The 22715-nt window shown below is 42.1% G+C and overlaps 1 protein-coding gene across 16 annotated transcripts in view; it reads left to right on the plus strand.

Moving 5' to 3' along the window:
- Ebf1 (early B cell factor 1) overlaps window positions 1-22715 on the plus strand; it is a 389997-nt gene that overhangs the window by 37588 nt on the left and 329694 nt on the right. The window lies entirely within an intron of this gene.

The raw sequence follows: 22715 nt of genomic DNA on the forward strand, positions 1-22715 counted from the left end.
CATTTAGCGGGGAGCCATTCTGTATACAAAGCCTTCGCTCAGGTCAGTAGTTACGGGCAAACCCCAAAGTAACAGTGTTTGGTTTATCACTCTTTAGTAACTGTCCAGTGGGAAGTGAATAATAATGATATTAATAATTATAATATATTATTATATAACAATAATAATAATAATAGCAACCAGCACACCCAACGTATTTAATTCTCTCTGCTTACTACATAGGTTTGTAAAACACATCATTGTAACTTCTTCCTATAGTCATAAACCTAGTTTTCTAGTGTGTTTTGGTGAGGAGCCAAGGTGTGTTAGTGTGTGCAGATGTGTGTGTGTGTGTGTGTGTGTGTGTGTGTGTGTGTGTGTGTGATCTCTCTAAATCTAAAAGAAAGTCAAATGAAGCACATCTTTCAATATAATCTTTTTTCTAACAAGCAGAGTAGACAGATGAAAGGCAGATAGCCACATTGTTGGTCCCATTAAGAAGCCCTATTGGAGGGCAGTGATAACTGCTATTATTTAGCATTTCTTCTGCCAGCTTGTGAAAGAAGGATGGAGCTGATAGACCACACATAGTCCTCTGTCTTTCTAGTTTGTAGAAACTGCTTCATGGTCATACTCTGTCCATCTCTAGCAAACTAGATTTGATTTGAAATAAGGAAAGTACTCTCGACAGTTTTACCTGCGACTTTTGAAGCCTGTGGAGGAGGAGGGAAGCTCCCATCGTTTAGGACCATGGGAGCCACTCGGTTATAAAAATAATTTGTTTGAGAGCCCAGCTTGCAGTTTTATAAGAAAAATGAGTTTATTTTGGTGGTGGTGGTGGGGGGAGAGTGTAGTATCTATTAGGTCAGAATGAAGATTTTAAATGAAGCATATTCACACAGTTCAAATTCAGCTTAGCTAAATTTTAATCTCACAAATGTAAGAGATAAGTTTGCATTACTAATAAAAAATTTGTGCCTTAAAAACATGGGATGCTTTTTTATATACTAATATCAACAAAATAAAATAATATGAAGGCAGGGGAAAAGACCTAGAATGTATTCCCATAAGGAGTTTGATCAATATACTGAGGATCTGGTCTATGCACTTCTAATTATTTTTATTCTTAGGATTTCCATATTGAAACATGATTTGGGTAAAATCTTACCTAATGAGGGTTTTTTGTTTGTTTGTTTGTTTAACCAATGACTTTAGATCAAATTAAATTCTATTATATATTTCCCATGTCTGTCTTTTGAAAAAAAATTATGTGGGTTTTTTTTTAATATATAAAAAACCAAATAACTGTTATATTTCCAGTCAGTCAAATTTGAACTGAATTTTACTTCCTGTTTCAAAGGTCAAGGCAGGCTGACCTCAACAGCAGTGTGGAGGCTGCTGAATTATTCATGTCATTGACTTTGTGTCAGCTTCCACATTTGTGGGGAAGGATGTTTTATTCATTTATCTCATTTAGAGTTCTTCTCTGCACCTGTTTCTACCATTAAGTACCCTGTAATTTGCATTTGATGCTAATTTAGTTTCATATCAGCCTGGTCCCCCCTTGTTAATTTAATTTTCTAAGACCCTTTTCATTACAGTAGAACTGTTTTTCCTCTTTAAAGCAAACATCTATACAAGTAATTGTATAAACTGCCTTTTAAATAATATCTTTTAGAAGATTCCATCGTCTAATTCCTTAATTTCTATAATTAGCCATGGTTTGATTAATGTTTCAAAGGGTTAAATTAAAATACAGAATTACTTAAATGCATACTTGAATAATTTCTTATAGACTGCAGGGTGAGTAGCATTGTGGAAGTCTGGATAATTCTCAGAACTGTGTCCCTTAGAAGCGGTAATTTTCTTTCTGTGGAACGCTGTTTAGTTTCTGAAGGGCAGGGCCTTTCAAATTGCTGCACTCCCAACATTAATTGTGAAATGTTAGCTTTTTTCTTTCATCAGACTTCTGATAGATGGTGGCTCAAAGTGTCTCTGCAACATTAGTAATGATATCCCCCAAACAACAAGGGCAGAATTAGGTCCAATTCCTTGAACTATTTTAGAAGCTCAGGCTAATGAATTTCTCTGTTCCATTACAGACTTCTCTCTCATCTTAAATCCTCATTTCTGTCTGCTGCTTGGAGTTAGTTTGCTTGGGAATCTGTCAGCTTCTCAGAAGGGGTTTCAGCTAGCTCTCTGTTATTTATATCTATATGGGCACCACTGGTCTACAGTTACCACTTGGAAATCATGGAAACTAGGAATGTGTTCTCTGAAGGGGGCCTGACAGAAATGGCTGCGACCCTGATGAGCGAGGCCACATCCCCAGAATGTCTGTCAAGGGACTGGCTGTCCTAAGAACAACTGACTTACTCACATACTCTGGCTACGGAGACCCTCACACTGGGAAAGGCCTCTCCCTCACTCTGTTCCCTGTTTGGAGGGTGCTTGACACAAGCGTGTCAGTATTCCCTGAGTTCTCTCCAGGGCGAGGAGTGTTGAATGAAGTATGAATCAAGGTCTAAAGAGTGTGGAAATCACCCACGAGGAAAATTCTAGCCACAGCCAAAGATTAAGAAATCAGCCCAAGATCTGTGTGACCCCTTTCTCCACTTTGGCTGGCTTGATCTGGACTGTTTTTTGTATTCTCTGGGGGATTCCAAGGGTGCCACTGCAGTGGGCTTCTAGAAAGATCTTTTTGAGGCCTGTGGAAAGCAGAATATGAAGAGGCCGTTTTTTTTGTTTTTTGTTTTTTTTTCCTCTGTTATAAAGGCCTCCTGGGGACTGCCTTATACATCACTGTCATTGTGGTAAAGAGAAACTTCTAGATTCTCTAGCTGGAAGCTTCATTTATATTGTTTCTAAGCAAGACTGAGGGTAAATTGGAAGATTCTTGGAGCTTCTTTGAGTTTGGAGTTTTTCTCCTATACTCTCTACCGCAGAGAACCTTTTACATTTTATATCTTTTTTTTTCTTCTGCAGATGGACTTAAAACAGTAATGGGGAATAATAGAAAAGAAATACAGGTCTCCGGTCATTTTCAAAATATTTGCTTACGGACAAACCCTACATCCCTGATATAGACTATTAAAAAAAAAGTTAGAGAAAAACCTGTTTGCATATCTAGAAAAGTCTCTCTGAGGTTTAATTAAACAGCCAGGTTTTTAAAAAAAAAAAATAACCAACATTGGTCTGACTTTTGAGAATGCAGGAAAGGTTTTCTCTGCCAATTCTGGTGGATACAGAGACGTCTATAGCTAGACTCACATATCTTTAGCTGAGGACCACTGATCTTTACACAGACAGAATAACAGGAATGGGAAACACTTCAGCCACACCACTCAGCCACACAGCCCTTAAAAAAAAACCACTCAGCCACACAGCCCTTAAAAAAAACCACTCAGCCACACAGCCCTTAAAAAAAAAAACTACTCAGCCACACAGCCCTTAAAGGAATAAGACAGAGTGTTGGGGATTCACCATTGTTTGTTTGCTTGATTGTTTGAACGAGCAGAGCTCTTTAAGCCTTATCACTTTAGTTTCTACAACATCAGGGTTTTTTGGGTGTTCTTGCTGTTTTGTGTACCTAAAATTTGGATGGAGAACGTAAATTTAGGGCAAACAGATCTAAAATGCTTTTCAAATGAAAGAGAATGAAGCCAGGTTTCCATCTAGACTGACTCTCAGAGAATTTGGTCGAGTCCCTTCATTTTTAAAGATGGAAAAGCTGAGGTCAAGAGAAATACAGCAATATTGCCCAAAGCCGTCAGTAGCCCTAAAACCAGGATCATAAGCCAAGTCCCTGGCTCAGTTTCCATCGACTTTTCTGCTACTCTCTGGATTGTCTGGGTCTCACACTGCTATCCGTTTCACCGTCTGTGATATTAACCTCAGGGAAGGGTGCAACTTACACTTTCTGGCTCTGGGTGCTAGGAAGGCTCTGAGCTCCACGTCTCCAACAAGGCATTCAACACTAGTTAAGTTGTTTGTAAGAAGATATGACAGTCCCTGGGAGGAGGAACCCCTACAGTGTCCCATCCTAAAATTGTCTTAACCCTTAAAAGTTCACACACCTCACATGACTGAAACTACGCTGTTCATACTATGTCAGAACACTGTAAAAAAATGACATTTTTCTTTCTTTTGTCAGAGCTATTTCATCAATAGTCATTTTGCAGTAGGAATTTTATAAAGAGTCTTCCAATTTCAGACATCTCCCCTTCAGCAGTTGTCTCTGGCTGTTATCTTTTTCTGGAAGGTACTGACTTACATAAATATTGAACTTGGTAATTTTCAGAGTATATCCTTCAGTTTTAAAATTACCTTATAGTTAAGCCTAAATGAACTTAATAAATGGTCCTTTCCAAAAATAACACTAAAGGAAATGAGGTATTGTTGCAGAATATAGTTCTGAAAAAAAGAAAAAAGAAAAAGGAAAAAGAAAAAAAAATCATACAGAAAAGAAAGAGATGGGGCACTGTTGTTTCACATACACCAAAGCCCTTTGGTATATGGCTTTGTCCAAGTCTGCAGCTTGTCTCACACTTTTGAATGACCAAGAGAAGGACAGAAGTCATGGGGAAGATACAGGGAGAAATTTCTAACCCTTGGCATCATTTTAATTGGAACCACAGGGAGATAATTCCAAAAGTCAAAGAACAGTGAGCTTGCAACCTGGGGATAGGGTAACTACCTCTCAGAGGAAGGAGGAAGAAGTGGCCATTTCAGCCCATATATGATGAACCTAGGAGGCCTGCCTAAAATGCCTCGCCTGACTTGGGAAACTCAGTTTTACATCTTGCTTCAGAGATGCAATTAAATTGTGGTCAAGAATTACATCTTCCTGCTGACCTCCATCCACTGTCTGGCCATTTTTGGACCAACGACTTAAATCTTAACAGGTCTGATTATATCTTTGTGTATCTTCTTTGTTTTTTTCTTTTAAGAAATCATCACAAATAAACCAAATTCCCTTGTGCTTCCAAATACTTTAATGTCTGAAAGCAGATAGAATGGATGTGTTAAACTTACAAAAATGGCTTCCTAGTGGAATGCGCTCTGAATTGAGAGCTGTTGCTTGCATTTAGACATGGCAGAGATGCTACCAGTTGAGGCACTGGACCCCAGATAGGAGAAATAGAGTAGCAGGGTGTGTGTATTCACCAAGTGTTCTTGTGGCATCCACTCTATACAGGATATTGGAGCCAAGCACTTGTGTTGAGGACTCCTTCATAGACACTTTGCGTACTTCCAAGCGGCTGACGTATGAGGGAAATGCCATTTGGTGTACAGTTGTGTCTTTCAGATCACTATTGAATCCATCCATCCTGCTTCTACTTGTCACATCTCCCCTGCCTGGGTACCGTCCTTGTATCATGTTAGATCCAAAGTGACTCAATTACTTAACCAGATTCAGTGTGGGTTAATCTCCCAGGATATTCATTTTTAATCATTGCCAGTGTTTACTTCCAATTATGAGCCAGATTTAGGTATTGCCATCTCTTACGGTCCAAGCAAGCACACTTGGGTACCATCACGGACCTGACACATGCGGTTGCTCACGCTGAACCTGGGTTTTTTGTTTGTTTGTTTGTTTTTTATACTGAAGCTGAGAAGTGACTGGGTGTAGAATTTTGAGGCAGAGCACAGAGAAGCTGGTGCTCAGGACTGCCTCCGTGTTACTTAGGAATGTGGGCCTCTTAGCAAGGCTTTCTCCTCTGGGCTTCTGTTTTCTTATTTATAAAATGAGATTTCTGGACACTTCAGATCTTTAAGGTTCCCCTTTTCATAATTATTTTCTTCCCGTGTGTTCCTGTAAATATAATCTTGTATCTAGCATTGGAGTATAGCCTATTGTTAGACTTGTGTGAGTCTTGTGTGAAGGCATCAAGTAAAGACTAACTTCACAGTCAAGACTGAACACCAGCAGTATGCTCAACTAGGTTTCTCTTCCTTCATTATTGTGTCCAAAGCACCAGTAGATAATAAAGATAAAGCAGGATGCACAGCCCCCATCTGTTGCTAAGTTCCACCTTAAGGCACAAGGCTACAGAGGGAGATCATTAGAGGAGCTTCCTTACGAGGCTAATTGAGTTGGCATATTTAATTCATTGGTCGCATGAGTTGGGGAAGGGATGTAATAAAAACAAAACTGTAGGCTTGTAAAATGTAAGGAGTGTGTACCAATGTGTTTATCTACCTGACATCATAACTCGGGGATACTAGCGGAGGTACTATCTCACAGTTGTCTAAATTCCTGGGGCTTAGACATGTCTTCTGGGTGATGGGACCAAAGAGATGGGCTATGAGGTATGTGTGTCAAATGACACATAGGATTTGCTTAACAAGTGGCTATTTATTTTTAGCACATCTACTTCGTATGTGGGACTAGGTGGGAAACTCCCTTTTGGGTCCCCAAAGTATGAGCATCGGATTGATGAAGAGATGAAGGTCTCTGCTTTGATCTGTGCTTCTGTCTATGGCAATATTCCGGGGACAGGCATGGAGCTTAAAGGAATGAGAACTTACAGAAAAATTAAAAACATGTTTCTTTCTGGCAACATGCAGAATATATGTGAAACACACACACACACACACACACACACACACACACACACACACACACACACACACACACACTTTGTCCCCTCTGAGAATAGGGTCTCTCCTTCCTCCTTTTTCAGACATCCTTCCGCCCTCTCTCCCTCCCGCTCCCGCCTCCATCTCTTTCTCCCTTTCCCTCTCATCTTGGAATCGCCACAAATAAACATTATAATGTTTTGACAGATTCCCCAAAGAAACAACATTTTAAGCCCCATGGATAATGATCCCTGAGACTTCTCAGTGCAGAAGAAACCCTCCCAGGATTTCCTGTCTCTCATTTACTTTCCTTGGTTCTTTTTATGTCTGGTAAACTTTGACTGTACACAGGATCAAGTACTCAGACAAAATGACTACAGAGCTAATATACAGAGTAGCAATTCTATAGAAATGTTGAGTGGAACTTCAAAAAAAAATAAGACCCATATTTACAAGAAATCTATATGCCCCTGGAATTTTGTTATAAATTTACATTAGCAATAATGACCTTGGTTCAGTAACAATTAGCAGCCAGCAGCAGCCCTATGGTGCTTTGGCCAACAACCTCTTCCAGTGGACACGAACTGGCCATTTATCCCAAGGAAGTGCCCCAAGGTGGGATCCTCGGCTTTTGCCATCTGATTGTGATTTAGCCTCGGATTTTAAAAGGGACAGACAATAGATTTTTCTTTCCATACCTTAAGAAGTTTATTTTTTTGCTATGCAATGACCTTATTACCACTTGGGGATTCCTTCCTTATTTTGTGTCTATATTTGTATTGCTTTGTTAAGGGCCAGCATGTTTGCATACAGGCCATTCCGCTTGTAGTTCTATATTTCTGTGGCAGACATGTAGAGACACACATCTATGTGTATGTGTGTGATAGAGGGGGTTGAAGGAAGGAAAAGAGGGGTGGGAGAGAGAGCAGAGAGAACATGCAGTTCTGTGGCCTATAAACGAGGGGCCGATGTAGACTGTGTTAACTTACTTAGTCTTTTCCCGGGTTATGGGTGGACTGTCTTGGGTGGTGACTGGCATTCACAGTTATACACCCTTGTGCTATTGTGCTAATTATTGGTGGTGGTAACGATAATGTAATAGCCAGCACTTCTTAAGCTACATGTCTGCTACACGTACTCTCATTTAAACCTTGCAGCCCTACTCACGAAGTGTTCCCTTTCTCTGTTTTATAAGGAAGGCAACCCTAGCTCCAGGAGGTTAAATAACATGTTCAGGTTCAGCGCTGCTGTTAGATAGGGGAGCCAGAAAGCCAACCCTGCTGTGTCCAGCCCCAAAGATCAGGATCTTGATCACGACACTCTTCTGTCTCGCTATAAAAACTAACATTTCCATTTTCTGAGTGCTGCCTAGAATACATTCATTTAGGCAAATTTCCACCCTTTGCTGGCGTAATTGCTATTCCTTTTTGTTGGTCATTGCTCCCCTGGGCTTCCCTCAAACATGGTCAGAGGTGCCCTAGACTTTTTAAAGATTGAAGAAAGGCCACATGGCCCTGCATAATTTGACTGAGACAGCTGTGCAGTGGGTTGTCTCATTTAAATTACAACCACAAAAAGAGATGTGCCAGCCATCATAGACACAAAGCTAAGGGCAGGAACATGAAACCCGGGTTCCTAAACCTGCCCGGGGCTGCTGTCAGAGGTAAGCAGCCTTCTTAGCAGGGTCTCAGGAACCACTGAGGAGATAGCTAACTTCCCCTCTTGTGCCCCCCAAACAATTATCCCTCCCTCAGGCTTCTCCTGAAGGCTTGTCCCCTTAAACTCCTAGGGAGAAGGATGTGTTTCGATAGTAATTCCAGCCAGGCATAGTTGACAGAGGTAGGAGCTTGCAGAAATCCACTGGAGAGTTAGGGAGAAGTATAAAGGTGTTTACAAGGACATCTCATTGTGGCTGGGATTTAGGGAAGCCCTTTACTAAACACTGAACCCAGGAGCTGCAGACTGAGTCTCTGGGAGACTCATTTGATGGGGCAATCCTGCCTTTAACACAGGCTCTGTTACCAAGTTTCACAGGTGTGTTTGCACATTGGCTGTTTTTCTCTATCTTTCAGAATTAGGAGTCCCACAGTCGGTTTCTTTTCTACATTTAACTCTTTTATTTATCCTCCTCTCCAAAATTAGGACACGTGCTGAAATGCCTGTATTGGCATGCTGTCTCTCTTATTTTGGGGAAAGTTTTTCTTATGTATTTCTTCCCGTTTAGTGACCTCTAAATATAATTTACTCTTGTTACTTTACTCTGTTTCCTAGCCTAGTTCTTAAAAAAAACAAAACAAAACAAAACAAAACAAAAAAAACCTATTCCTCATATATGCTTCTAAAGTCAGTCTCTCCCCAGTATTTTTATTTTGTTACAATACATGTGTCTTTTGAAACAAATGTAGCAAGTTTCCCAAAAAAGTTCACAGCAGTGCTCTGTCTTTTTATGGGCAAGTATAGCTTGAGCCAGTGTGGGTAGGTGTCGTTCACATCTGTGGAAATACATGATTGTGGCATGACTTTTGTATTTTGGATAAAGCCAAAGAGTGCATTTTAGGACTAAGGTTGAGGGTGGGCAAAGTTATACATGGTGGGTTACAAAACAAAAAGACATGTAAGTTGAATGGGGATTTATTTCGAAGAAGAGAATGGTGGGTGGGTTAGCCAGAGCAGAGGGACTTCTGTGAGCAGACTCTGTTAGATACATGTGTGAAAGTGTCCAAAACTAAATGAACGTAAAAACTAAGTCCACGTAATCAACAAATATGTAAACTATATCTGTGAGAGCATCCTATTAATAAATTGGATGGAAATGTAAAAGCACGATTAATGGAAGATAGAGATGGTTTGTCTCCATAGAGGAAACAAAACAAAACAAAACAAAACATGAGATAAACCGAACATGGACAAACTGCTTGTGTTGGGCTGTGAATGTAACTACTGCAGCTCAGATCTGCAGGGATGGAGGCCCCAGGAGCAGGAACACCCCTTTTCTCACCCCCCTGCTCCATGACTCTCAGTAGTGGCTTTGTGGGACCTCATGAATTACTTCTTACAGTTGAGGCTCTTTGGTGCCGAGTGCGCTGTGGGCAGCGGAGCCCAGAGCCGGGCAGTCGGTGTTTGTGCTGTTGTTAGCGACACGTAGCGAGTTCCTCCTGAACGGAAAGGCCCCGGCTCCAGTTTGTCGCCAGTGAAAGCGGAGTCGCACAGCAAATGTGGAGCTGAGCCGAGCAGCCTGGGGGTGGGGGACTAGCCTGCAAAGGGGAGGGGCCCAGCGCCACCGGGTATTTGTTTAGAGGTGGGGATGGGCAGAGTAATAGAGGTTAGGGCGCACGCAAAGAAAACAGCTGGAGGGGAGCTAGGAACCCATGCTATGACTGACCTCCTAAATGCCACCCCCAACCAATTACATCTCACTACTGGTTGGAATATTTGCAGGAAAAAAAAAAAGGTACCCTTTGTAGTGTGGTTTTCTTTCCCAGGATATCCTGAGCCTGTCTCTGGGTGGGTTTTTCCGTGGGTGAGTTGGTTAGGAGATATCTCCTATGCCTTTAAGAGGTAAAAACACGTACAAATGCAAATGCAGAGACTTTAACACTTCCCCCCCTTCCTAACATTCATATAATTGCTGTTAAGCCACATTGAAAACCCTGGGGCCCGGTGTTCACCAGGGTAAAGTTACATTTCACAAGCAGAAAATTGACTCACCACTTAGGAAAATTGGCTACCAATTATGTGTCAAAGGCTCTAAAGTCAGAGCTCAGAATTTTCTTTTTGCTAGAATGTGGTATTAAAAAGGGCACAGACAAGCCAGCCCTGGCCCCTGTGCCCTCTCGGGACCTGTGGGACCTGCTGACTTTCCTTGCAAGGTTTCTGGGCCCCAGCAAGGAAGAAGGGATCCTGACCCCTAACCCAGGGCCAAACCCAACAGCCGGAAGATGTCACTAGTTAGAAGTGAACACACACACACACACACACACACACACACACACACACACCTGTTAAAATGATGCCCCTGGCTCCTTGTGAGAGGCCTCTCTTAGCCTGGCACTGTCCAGACGCCTTTGGCTGTAATTGAGGCTCATTAGGCCAAGAGAAGAGAGGGAAAAGAGAGGGCATCTGAGGGCCACACTGTCAGGGGACATTTGCTGCCTCTACTGACAGGGTCACAATGTGTCCACACCATGTGCAGGGCTACTTCTAGAGACTCGTTGGTTCCTTTTGTTGAGGGATCAGTTCCTATCCAAATCCCAGGCAAGAGACAGGGGAAGGGACAGAGAGAGGGGCATGGAGGAATAGATGGAGGGAGGGGTGGGATGGGATGGGGGAGACCTAAAGGAGAAAAGAGAGACAGATACAAATCCACAGAGATTTGTAGAGTCAGAGCAATGGAGAGAGCAAGAGAGAGGAGTGGAAGGGAGGGATGAGAGGAAGGGAGAGAGGGAGGGAAGGAGAGAGGGAGGGAAAGAGAGAGAAGAGATTGGAAGAGAGAGAGAAGATAGGAGCAGGGTGGAAGGGAGCTTGCAGACTCTGAAGGGTGAGAGAATATTTTTATGTAACCCCCACCACCTCTCCCTTTTCTCCTGCATCCGCTTTCTTGACAAAGTATGGGCTTTCTTCCCAGGCCTGTTTTCTGTTCCTGTCACAGCGCCTTCACCCCTGGCTTTATTTTTAATGCCTAGATATTAAGCCTTATTTATTGCTTCACATTCTGCCTCTAGAGGGAGAGAAAGAGAACGCATCAGGACATGGCAAACTGGGGAAATCTGCTGGGCTGTATGGGAGAAAGTTTTTCAGGACAGCCAGGATGTCAAATCATATTGGCGATTACCCCAGATAAGCCTCCCTCCTAACAACAGGATGCAATATTTAGTGGTTTGAGTGAGAAAAACCAGCCTCATTTTGCCTTCTGGGAAATCTTCTGCTAGCTATTTCTGTTCAATTCTTAACTTTGGACAATTTCCAGAGTTCTCCAGAACCAACTACCTTAAATCTTCTTTTCTTTCTGATTTCCCTTTTCTCTTTTTCTCTTCCTTCCTTCCTTCCTTCCTTCCTTCCTTCCTTCCTTCCTTCCTTCCTTCCTCCCTTCCTCCCTTCCTCCCTTCCTCCCTCCCTCCCTCCCTCCCTCCCTCCCTCCCTCCCTCCCTCCCCCTCTCCCTTTCTTCCTTCCTTCCCTCCCTCCCTCCCCCTTTCTTTCTCTCTTCCTTCCTTCCTTCCTTCCTTCCTTCCTTCCTTCCTTCCTTCCTTCCTTCCTTCTTTGTCTCTTTCCTTCTTTCTTTTTGGCTTTCTTGCTTTTTTTTTTTTTTTTTTGACAGAGAAGGTTGTTTTGTCTAAGGGATGGCATTTTGGGGCTTGAGTTTCTAATATCTGATTTCAGCTTTGTTCTGGCATTTTGGCTGGAGTCAAGGGAAGAAAGCATCCACAATTCGCTCAATGTTTCATTCACTCTGGAGTCTTTATTGGGCTAAAGACTTGGTGTTTCCGCTTATTTGCCAGGACGCAGAGGTATGTTTTTCTGATCACAACATAAACACCTTGATTGGCTTTTGCCCTCCTCTGAGCGATATCTCCCTGTGCATCTGAAAGATATTTTTTTTGTCAGTTTTGAGGATCTCACAGGCTCCCTCAAGTGCCGCTTAATTAGAGGTCTTCTATCCACTAAGTATTTTCTTAAATGTATAATTGATTGTGCAAGGAAGGAAGAGCGGCAGGAGAGGAAATCATACATCACTTCATTATTAATGGCAATGTCTAAATAAAATAGACTTTGTCATGCTAATGGATGACAGAGCATGTTTAATGTTAAGTCAGGATATTTCGTTTTCTTTTCTGTTCTGAGGCCAGTCTTAGGAAGTTTTAAGTAGCGCTGAACACATCGATAGACGTGATCTAGTAGAGTGAGTTGTGAATGAGGACAGGGGCCAAATCAATGTGGAAAGTCTGCAAGGGGAAGGTATGGGAAAATGAAGAAGTTGGAAAGCCGCATACATCAGCTCCATTTTACTCCTTGTGAAGAGGTGGGATTTTTACCTGGATTTCATTTAGAAGGGGTGTAGTGAGTGCTTACATGCCTCTTGCTGCAGCATTCCCCAGATGTTCTTGCTGAACAGAAGTGCCCTGCTCTTGCAGAACAGAATGGCCCTGCCCCTCACCCAGAGAGCCTTCCAGATGTTTTTGGTGGGAGTTCTTTAGAACAGTGCTTTTTGGATCCTGAAATGGCTGGTTCCAGTAGCACAAGTCTATGTTAGTTTGAAGTTTCACCAAAGTAGCCTTTCTGTAGGGACTGAGATGGTGGCAATCTCTGTGGGAACAAAACCATGAGGTGAGTGGAGAAGAGTAAGGAAAGATAAGAGAAAAGTAAGAGGGCGAAGACAATGGGTGTAGGATGTTATTGATGGTAATATTGAGGCAGCAGGTGTTGGATCCCATCAAGATTCCTCCAGAGTCAAGTGATACATACCTCCCAGAGTTGTGATCTGATTTTGTACATGTGCATATATGCACACATGTGCACACACATGTTCAATCATTTGGAGGCCAGAGTTTGATGTCAGATATCATTCCCTATGTCTCCCGACCTTATGTTTTGAGACAAGGTCTTTTATTAAACCTGGAGTTCACCACTTTAGCTAGATTGCTTGGAGAGCAAGCCTCCGGGACTCGGGACTTGGGCATCTCTCTCCCTAGCTAAGATTTTGGGCATGTGCGGCCACACCTAACAGATTTTTTTTTAACTTGAGTGCTGAGGATTAAACTCAGATCCTCACGCTTACACAGTAAGAATCTCACTGACGGAACCATCTAGACAGCTCTCGGAATCACGTTCTCAAAGGACAGGAAGCTAGATACTTATCTCCTGGTTCCTGCCCTCTGTTGCTGGAGGGTTAATCTCTGGGTAACCAGAGCCAGACTGTTCCAAGGGGTCCTTCAGAGTTGGCATGGCATAGAAGAGAGCCTTCTTACGATGGGATGTGACAAAAGTCAGAGGTGTGTCCTGGTGAGGAGGTTCTAGACACGACTCTTGCAGAAACTGAGTGTGAAGATCCAGAGGAAGTGGACCAGAGCAACTGAAGCCCAATAGCCCACCCTTAGTTTTAAACTGAGTGTTCCCTGTGTGCGTGGAAGTGGTTTTGCTTACTTCCTTGTCAAGCCCATCAAGGAATGTGTGCACTCATGTATAATGAGTCCTGGAGGTGGCTACTGAAGGACTAGACACTGCTCATCTTTGTCTAAGTGTGTTTGTGTGTTTAGGTGAGTTGTTGTAACTTTGCTTTGGGAAATTGAGGACCAATATATAGAAAACATGGGACCTAGCTCCTGTCAGGACCAGGAGTTACAAAGGTTTATGAGAAATGGTAAACCTTGGGTGGCTCTGTTAGCTGTGGGATGTTTATGCTTCATCAAGAAACAAGGGTCAGAAATCAGGTTTTGATGGGGGGATTTGGGAGAAATATGCAGGTAAGGTTTTGGGAAGAGTATCCTGCAGAGGAGGAAGTAGTGGCCCATGGATATGTGGCAGCTGATGGAAAAGGCGTAAGGCCAGCATGTAAGGGCCCAGAAGGACTCTCAGTTCAGGGTTTTCTGTTGTAGGGAGTAATTATTTTTCATGAAATGGGGTCCATAAGGATCCGTGTTGATGAGCTCACTGACTGAATATGAGCTCTCGTTTCTACTTCTCAGACACTGTCATCTTCCTGTGGTACAGTTTTCTCTGTCCCTTTGGTGGTAGAATACTGAGGAAGATCCCAGCTACTGTCTCTTATCCCTCATCTATAGCCACACCAGATGCCCTTTCACCCTCTTCCCTTTGAGTCTCACGTCTATCTCCAGTCTTCTGGACTTCCATCATCTCTTCCTATCAGGGGCTAGAGTTAGTCAGAGAGGGCCATTCCGATTCTCATTGGACTGCACTGTCCTCTAGACTAAAGTCTGCCACCAGCTGTTCTTGCCCCACTGCTCTGACTGAATACTTAAGAAAGACCACTTGAGGGAGAAATGACTTATCTTAACTCAGGGTTTCAGGGTTTTAGCTTACAGTCCCTTGGTTCTTATTTTGTGTGCCAGTGATGTGTTAGTATACTATGACCTTCTGACAATGAAGGAGGAGGTGGGGGAAAGTCCGAGGAAGGGGACCAGGGAGAGGGAGAAAGGGGTACTCCTAACAATCTACTTTCCAAGTGCCCCACTTTTCAGCTGGGCCTGCAAAGTTTCCAGCCTTTAACAAAATGCACTATTTTGGTGACACTCACCAGCTGGGGTCCAAGCCTTCAAGACAAGAACCACTTTATATCCAAACCACAACAAACAGATTCTTATTATTCTTAGGATAAGAGCCAAGTTGCTTATTCTCACACAGTTCCCATTGCTTCTGTCAGGCATGTCCATTCTGTCTTTTGTAAGTGCACGTCATCCGCCAGAGTCTAGCCTCCTCCCTTAGATTCTCAGCCATTCCTTCATTGCTATCCCCATCTGAGTTAAGGTTTGTCAGAGGATGCTAGAAGCTCCTGTAGCAAGGGGCTGTGGACATTAGTTCCCTGGACACTGCAATGACAGGCGCTCAGAAAACATCTGCGAACTAAATGATTAATTAGTGAAAGAGGACATGGCTTGCAGTCCCCCAGGCTTGATGTCCCATCCTTTGGTGTGTTTAGAGTCAGCTTGTGCTGATTCATGAGAACCAATGGAGTCTCTTCCCGGCTCTGTTCAAGTGATATGATACTGGAAGGTTGAACTGAGCCATGATATGAGTATTGACACCATGAAAACTGGCAAAAAACTATGGAGCAGAGCTCCTTCTTCACATTTTAGCAAAAGAACCCAGGTTATTGGTTAGTGATATCTATGAGATATCTTGTCTTTCAGACTTCCCTGCCAGTGAAGTCTTGGCTATTGAGTGTTTAGAGTTAGAAACTACATCATTTTCAGGCTCTGAATTTTTTTCCTGAAGCAGAATATGTAATTCAGGAATCATTTATTCTAGAAAAACAACCACGTCAACTAATAATTGGGTCTCCAGTGATGTTCTTTCTCTTCTCTTCTCTTCTCTTCTCTTCTCTTCTCTTCTCTTCTCTTCTCTTCTCTTCTCTTCTCTTCTCTTCTCTTCTCTTCTCTTCTCTTCTCTTCTCTTCTCCTCTCCTCTCCTCTCCTCTCCTCTCCTCTCCTCTCCTCTCCTCTCCTCTCCTCTCCTCTCCTCTCCTCTCCTCTCCTCTCCTCTCCTCTCTTCTCTTCTCTTCTCTTCTCTTCTCTTTCTTCCTTCCCTCCCTCCCTCCCTCCCTCCCTCCCTCCCTCCCTCCCTCCTTCCTTCCTTCCTTCCCTCCCTCCCTCCCCCTCCCCCTTTCTTCATTTCTTCCTTCCTTCCTTCCTTCCTTCCTTCCTTCCTTTCTTTCTTTCTTTCTTTCTTTCTTTCTTTCTTTCTTTCTTTCTTTCTTTCTTTCTTTCTTTCTTTCTTTCCTCCCTCCCTCCCTCCCTCCCTCCTTCCTTCCTTCCTTTGTTCTTTCCTTTCTCTCTTCTTCCTTCCTTCCTTCCTTTCTTTCTTTCTTTCTTTCTTTCTTTCTTTCTTTCTTTCTTCCTTTCTTTCATGTGGGTACAGATGTCAACCTTGGATATGGTTCCTCAGAACTAACCACCTTGTTGTTTTGAGATTCAGTCTTTTTCTGGGACGTGGGGTTTGCTTATTAGGGAAGTATGGGGGGAGCAAGCTTCAGGTATCTGTCTGTCTGTCTCTGTCTATCAGCACTGGGATTATAAGCACAGACCACCAGGCCTACCTTCTAACAAGGGATTCTAGCTCAGATCTTCATGACTGCATGGCAAGCTGTTCATCAACTGAGATTATCTCTCTAGCCCACACTTTTATACATTTTACTGTTATAAATCACATTTGTCATGATGGATAAATTGATATGCTTAATTTAATAACATAATTCCATAATAAAGCTAGTGAGCTTAATAGAAGATCATTGAAAGCCTTTGGGAGAGATTTATTGCTCATATTCCTGTGTGACAGAGGTATTTCTTGCCCTCATGAGTGAATGCATACATACCTATGCAAACAAAGATCTAAACTATAAGATGTGTTAGATGGTGGGATGGAGTGTCATTGGTGCCCACATCAGGAACTGGTTGATTCTATCTTGAATAAAAAAGAAACTAATATTTGAATTTTCCTAGGCAGGCTATAAGGAGAGCTGTAGGGAACAGAACTCAAAGGCAAAGAGACTAAGTTCAGAAGTTACATGAGAGCAGTGACCCAGGATAATGGTTTCTTGGTCAGTAGTAATGATGGTCATAGAGCCAAGTGTCCAGGGCACAATTGGATATGCTGTAGACAGGGAAGGGAGATGAGAGTCACGGTGGAAATCCTGGGTCATTTTCTCAACTGTCTCCTTTTATGGTGGGCAGATGGAAGAAATGAAATGATGTAAACATACTTCTTAATGTTAATGTAATCTTGATTAATCTTGATAGGACTTTATGACAAATTGATCTTAAGATGCAGTAGTTCCAATAGAAACTGGATTGTGGGCTGCACAATTTGATTTCACCAAACAGCTCTGGACTTGTATTCCATCTCATTGCTCCCAGGTTTCATTACTGTCATTGTCTGCAAAGGAATTCCGTTTCTATCTCAGTCACTCATTAAGTACCTTAAAATTATGCATGTAGGAAATTCTCAGGGATAACGTATGCAAATCAGAAGCATCCCTGACCCCAGCCCTAAACAGACATCTCTGTTTGTTACATTGGGGGAGGGGTTCAGATCACTTCTTTTAGGTAATGAAATTGTAGCCTCACACTTTGAATGCAGCTAGGAATCTTTCCCCCCTTTCTTTTAAAGATAAGGAGAAAGAACAGTAAAGATATTTTCATTTTGAATCAGAAATGGTATGTAAAAGAGAGAGATGAAGGGATGGGAGTAACTATATAAAAGATTTTTCTTTTTTGGTCTTGGCAAAACCTGGTAGTTCCCATCAGTTCAACTTGGCTAAGAGAAGCTTCTAGATAAGAATTCTTGAGACTTAAGTCTTCTCCACATTAAAAAACAAAAAAACCCACAGCAGTAAGAAATTACAAATGACATAGTCTTGAATGCCAAAAACCTAACCTTTGATGGTGGCTTTTCAGAAGTTAAATAATCAAACATAGTTTCTTCTCCCCCTTTATTTTCTGTTCAAGAGGATTACTTTATAAAGCATATCTTGTTTTATAATAAAATAGAGGAAAACATAAACAAAACACACTCAAATATTTATACAATTATTCAAAAGATTAAATGTATTTCTTAAGGTTCAAAGGTTATTTAATATTTTCCCTTTCTTTTGGGCCTTTGTTTTTAGTTCTGGTACATTTATTTTTCACTGTGGTTTTGTTTATAAAACCCAATTCCTCCACTGTCCTTAAGAAAATCACTTTAGAAATAAGCAAATACAAATGAGCGAGAGAGGAGATGTGTACGTGTACGTGTGAGATAAAGCAATCATTTGGGGGCTAACAAGGTGGCTTGGTGAGCAAAGTGTCTGCCACTGAGCTTCATATTCTGATCGCTAGTCCTCCACCACGGAGGACAGGGCCATGATGGAAGGAGAGAACCAATTTTGGCAAGTTGTAATTTGACTGCCACACATTTACTGTAGCATACATACATGTATGTGCATGTGCATACACTAAATAGGTAAGTGTAAAGCAAGTTAAAATATGTTTGGGTCTGGAAAAGATGGAGCAGTAGATACTGGCAAGCATGAAGACTGCAGTTCAGATGGCTAACATCTGCCTAAGTTCTGGATGGACATGGTGTCTCACGTATAATCTCACTGCTTGAACTATAGAGACAGGGAATCCTGGAGGTGAGCTGCCTAGATAGACTAGCCATGTGAGTGAGTTCTGGGTTCAAGTGAGAGACACAACCTCACTGGATAATGTGGAGAACAGTCACAGAAGGCACATGAAGTCAGAGCTGCCTCAAAATGCCCATCTGTGTATGTATCCCCAACACACACATACAAACACAAATACATGCACACACACACCACCCATATGCAAAACACCTTTGTAATAACTATATTCTTTATATTACAGTATTAGTCCACACCAGATGCTCCCAAATAACTGACAGACTATGAATAATAATGCTACTTATTAGCCGAGCATGGTGACGCACGCCTTTAATCCCAGCACTTGGAAGGCAGAGGCAGGCGGATTTCTGAGGTCGAGGCCAGCCTGGTCTACAGAGTCAGATCCAGGACAGCCAGGACTATACAGAGAAACCCTGTCTCGAAAAACCAACATAATAATAATAATAATAATAATAATAATAATAATAATAATAATAATAATGCTACTTATTGGATCTATAGGCAAAAATATCAGATCTGTATTTGGGAGAAATAATTTTTTGCTTATTTTAAAAAATTGTATGGATACTCTACGGCAATGATCATATTCCTGAACATGTTCCTTCCATTCAGTTAAGCTGAAAATAGAGAGAAACAATTAGTTTATGTGTTAAACATGCAAGGAATTTTTATCACGTGTCTGGGTAGCATGACTTCTGTTAACTTCCCTCCTATTACGTATCGGCCAGGATTTCCCTGTGATGCAGATCAAAGTTTTCCTAGTTTGGCTTGTTTAACTATATCAATGTCTATTACCCAGCTAGTAGTTTCTGGGAGATTAAAACAACAATAAGGCCAAGTATGACACCTCCATTAGCATAGGGCTCATCGGAAGTCTGTCATCTCCCAATACTCTTCCCAATATAGTAATTTCTTAGCTGATTACTAAATGAAAGATGGGCTCATACATCCACCACACCAAGACTGTCATTAGCTCCCATTTATGGTGAGCTAAATTTCTCTTAGCAAACATTAATGGACATTCAATGTAGTTAGACATTCTGGATAATAGATAATTTCTTCACATGGTATATGTGAATATCATTTCAAACACAACACCAGTCTTATGATCAATATCGTTTTATTAAACAATTATGTGTTGTATCAAGCCCCTGGGGAATTGTATAACATGATCCTTTCTCTCCAGGAACTTTTCACCTAATGTCATTTTTCGGTGATTCAGAGGATACCTTGGTGACTTGCTGTGAATTAGGGTCATAATTATGACTATCATTTATCATTGTACGGTGACTGCACAAGTGCTGGTTAATAGAAGATTCAGGATGATAGAATGCCGGATAAATCACACCCCTCTTCCTGGAGTGGTAGCTCAGTGAGCCAAAGCAGGAGCCAGCAATAGATGCTGATATCACTTCCATCTGCAAGCCCTCCTGACGGACGAAGTGCCCCGAGACGTTTATGGCTTTGTTGCTGCCATTGAGACCTTTGGCAGGCAGAGCCCTGAACTTATTTCTGTCTTTCTCACTTTTTGTTAGCTATTTCCAGCTGCTTGTTTTTTTTTTTTTTATCTGCTTTGAGATGTTTAAAAGAAATACACAATGGGAATCTGAATCGTGATTGTTATCAGACCTGGCTAACATAGGAAGATGGTGATAGCAATTTGGGATTTCCAGGCCTTGTATTTTGTGTAGAATTAGACCAGGGGTACCTTTGAAACACAGGGACTCATTTGCTCATTCATTCATTCACTCACTCACTCACTGAGAACTTACTATGGGATGGACAGAGACTGATACACTGTGCACAGACTTAGACTCTAGTCGGGGAAAGAGTTGTGGGAAGAGTCTAGTGAACAGTGCTGAAACTACGGTTGTGTTCATGGCTGTGAGGAAAGCAAAGACAGATGACATGGGTGTACATACCAGGGGAGAATTGATTGCCTACCATTCAGGAAGTACAGCCTGAAGGGAATGATGGTCAAACTGAGAACAAGAGCTCTAGGTCAATAGTCTCTATAGAGAATGCAGCAACTCTGTAGGAGGACCATAGTCCATGAGGTCAGACGGACGATAGTTCCGCACTTCCGGTGCTGCTGGTTATTTCCATGAATTTGTACATGTATCTTCTGATATTTGAAACTTGATTTTTCTTCTTACACTTATTTGCAAATAGGAGAAATCAATATTCTTCTATCTGGATCTCTATGTTTGTCTTTCTGTGCCTGCCTCTCTCTCTCTCTCTCTCTCTCTCTCTCTCTCTCTCTCTCTCTCTCTCTCTCTCTCTCTCTCTGTGTGTGTGTGTATGTGTGTGTGTGTGCATGGATGTGGAGGGTAGAGGTTGCCATTATATGTTTTCCTTAGTTATTCTTAACCCTATTTTTTTGAGACAAGATCTCTCAATGAACTTGGAGTCTTTTAATTAGAATAGGCTCTCCAGGAAGTCCCAGGAATCCCCCAGTCTCCGCCTTCTCAGTACTGGGATTACAAGTGCGTGATGATGAAAGACTAATTTCTTTTACTTGAATTCTAAATATCCAGACTCATGGACCCTCATGCCTCTGTGGCAGACAAGCGTTTTACTGTCTGAGGAGTTTCTCAAGCTGTCTATTGTATTATTCTGTGCTTTTGAAACATTACATTTATCAAATGCTTGTTCGGTGAGATAGTTGGTGCATATTGGTCATGATTATCAAGTCATTTGTGGTGGGCTTTTTCCTTTCCAAAGATATTTAAGAGGACTTTAGAGATAGCACAACCTGCAGCAGGTGCCTCAAACCTCCCTGAAGTGACACCCCATTTAACCCTTCATTGTCTTACTTTGAATATCTGGTAAATAGGAGCTGTCCTATGAGCCACACTAGAAAGTTGTTAGAACCCATTAGTGTTGTGTCTACCTCAAGAACTTTGACCATTTTAAAAAAGATTTATTTATTTTATGTATATGAGTGTACTGTCTCTCTCTTCAGACATACCAGAGAAGGGCATCAGATCCCATTACAAATGGGTGTGAGCCACCATGTGGTTGCTGGGAATTGAACTTAGGACCTTTGAAAGAGCAACCAATGCTCTTAACTGCTGATCCATTTCTCCAGCCCAAGAACTTTGACTTTTAACTAACATATCAGCAAATGCAGTGTCTATGGCAAAATTCTGTCTAGAAGACAGGTTTTTTTTTAAGCAAGCCATAAGCCAAAATAGTGATATTCTAAGCCTCAATATATATAATTTTTGTTGCTGGGTAACTGAGAAAACAAACACACACAGACATAGAGAGTAGTCCCCCACCCCTACCCCTTTGGGAAAATAGCGATATGTCTGATTACTTAGAGGAAGTTGACGGTTTTCCAGCCAGAATGACATTTGGGATATTTGAATTGGTCAATCATGGTTCTAGGTAAGTAGACCACAGTAGGGTTAACCTTTAGACACGCAGGAGAGGATCTGCTGGGGGCTTAGTTACCACGGGCAGGCTAGCCTCTGGTTTGGCTGTTCCCTTTATAGGCTATGCACCTGAGATGTGTTTAATTTGCACCTCTGGGCATCAGTGTTAATCCTGACCTCAAAACTGCATGGATGGAACGATCTCTGTGGTCACAGGGGCTCTCAGACTTAGGCTAGGCCCAGACTCCGAGGTCAGGAAAGTGTCTGCTTTCAGGTACCCACCCTGTCCATCACACAGGGTACTGTCTCTGACTCTCTGGGCTGGCACTGGCACCAAACCTGTTTGCATGGGAAAAAGTTCCCCTGCAACTGCACAGCAGTTTTGTGGTGGCTGAGGGCTCTAATGGGGGACATTCTGCAGTCAGAGAACTCTCATTCACACTGTGGCACACTCTTTTCTCCCTCTTTCTCTCTCTTTCCGATAGATCAGTAGTCTGTGGTTCCCTCCACCTCAGCCATGTAAGCAAAAATGAAGTTAAACATTGCCCTTACCCTAAGTCTCCACAACAGTGGGGCTGAAGAGTGCCAACCACAAGCAGCATTTAGTGTGGTAAATAAAAGTGAACGGACTCTCTGAACATCTTATAGGAAGCCGTCTTTAAAATGAGGCCCAGGAGGTGAGAGCTAGTTTGTTGACAGGCTATGGATTTCTCTGGAAATACCTAATTGTTCTTCCTGGTACACACCCTCTGTTCATCACATGGAGTTAGGGGTGTAAGCAGGTTGTCAGCCTCTTTATGCAGGTGTGTGAATATCTATTGTAAATTATGGAAATTTCAAGGTGTTTTAAAAAAATATTCTCTCCATCTGTTTTGTAACTTGCATTATTCTTGGCTTTCCTTCATGGAAGTGACTACAACTC

Source organism: Mus musculus, chromosome 11 (assembly GCF_000001635.26).
Source record: "Mus musculus strain C57BL/6J chromosome 11, GRCm38.p6 C57BL/6J".
NCBI lineage: Eukaryota > Metazoa > Chordata > Mammalia > Rodentia > Muridae > Mus > Mus musculus.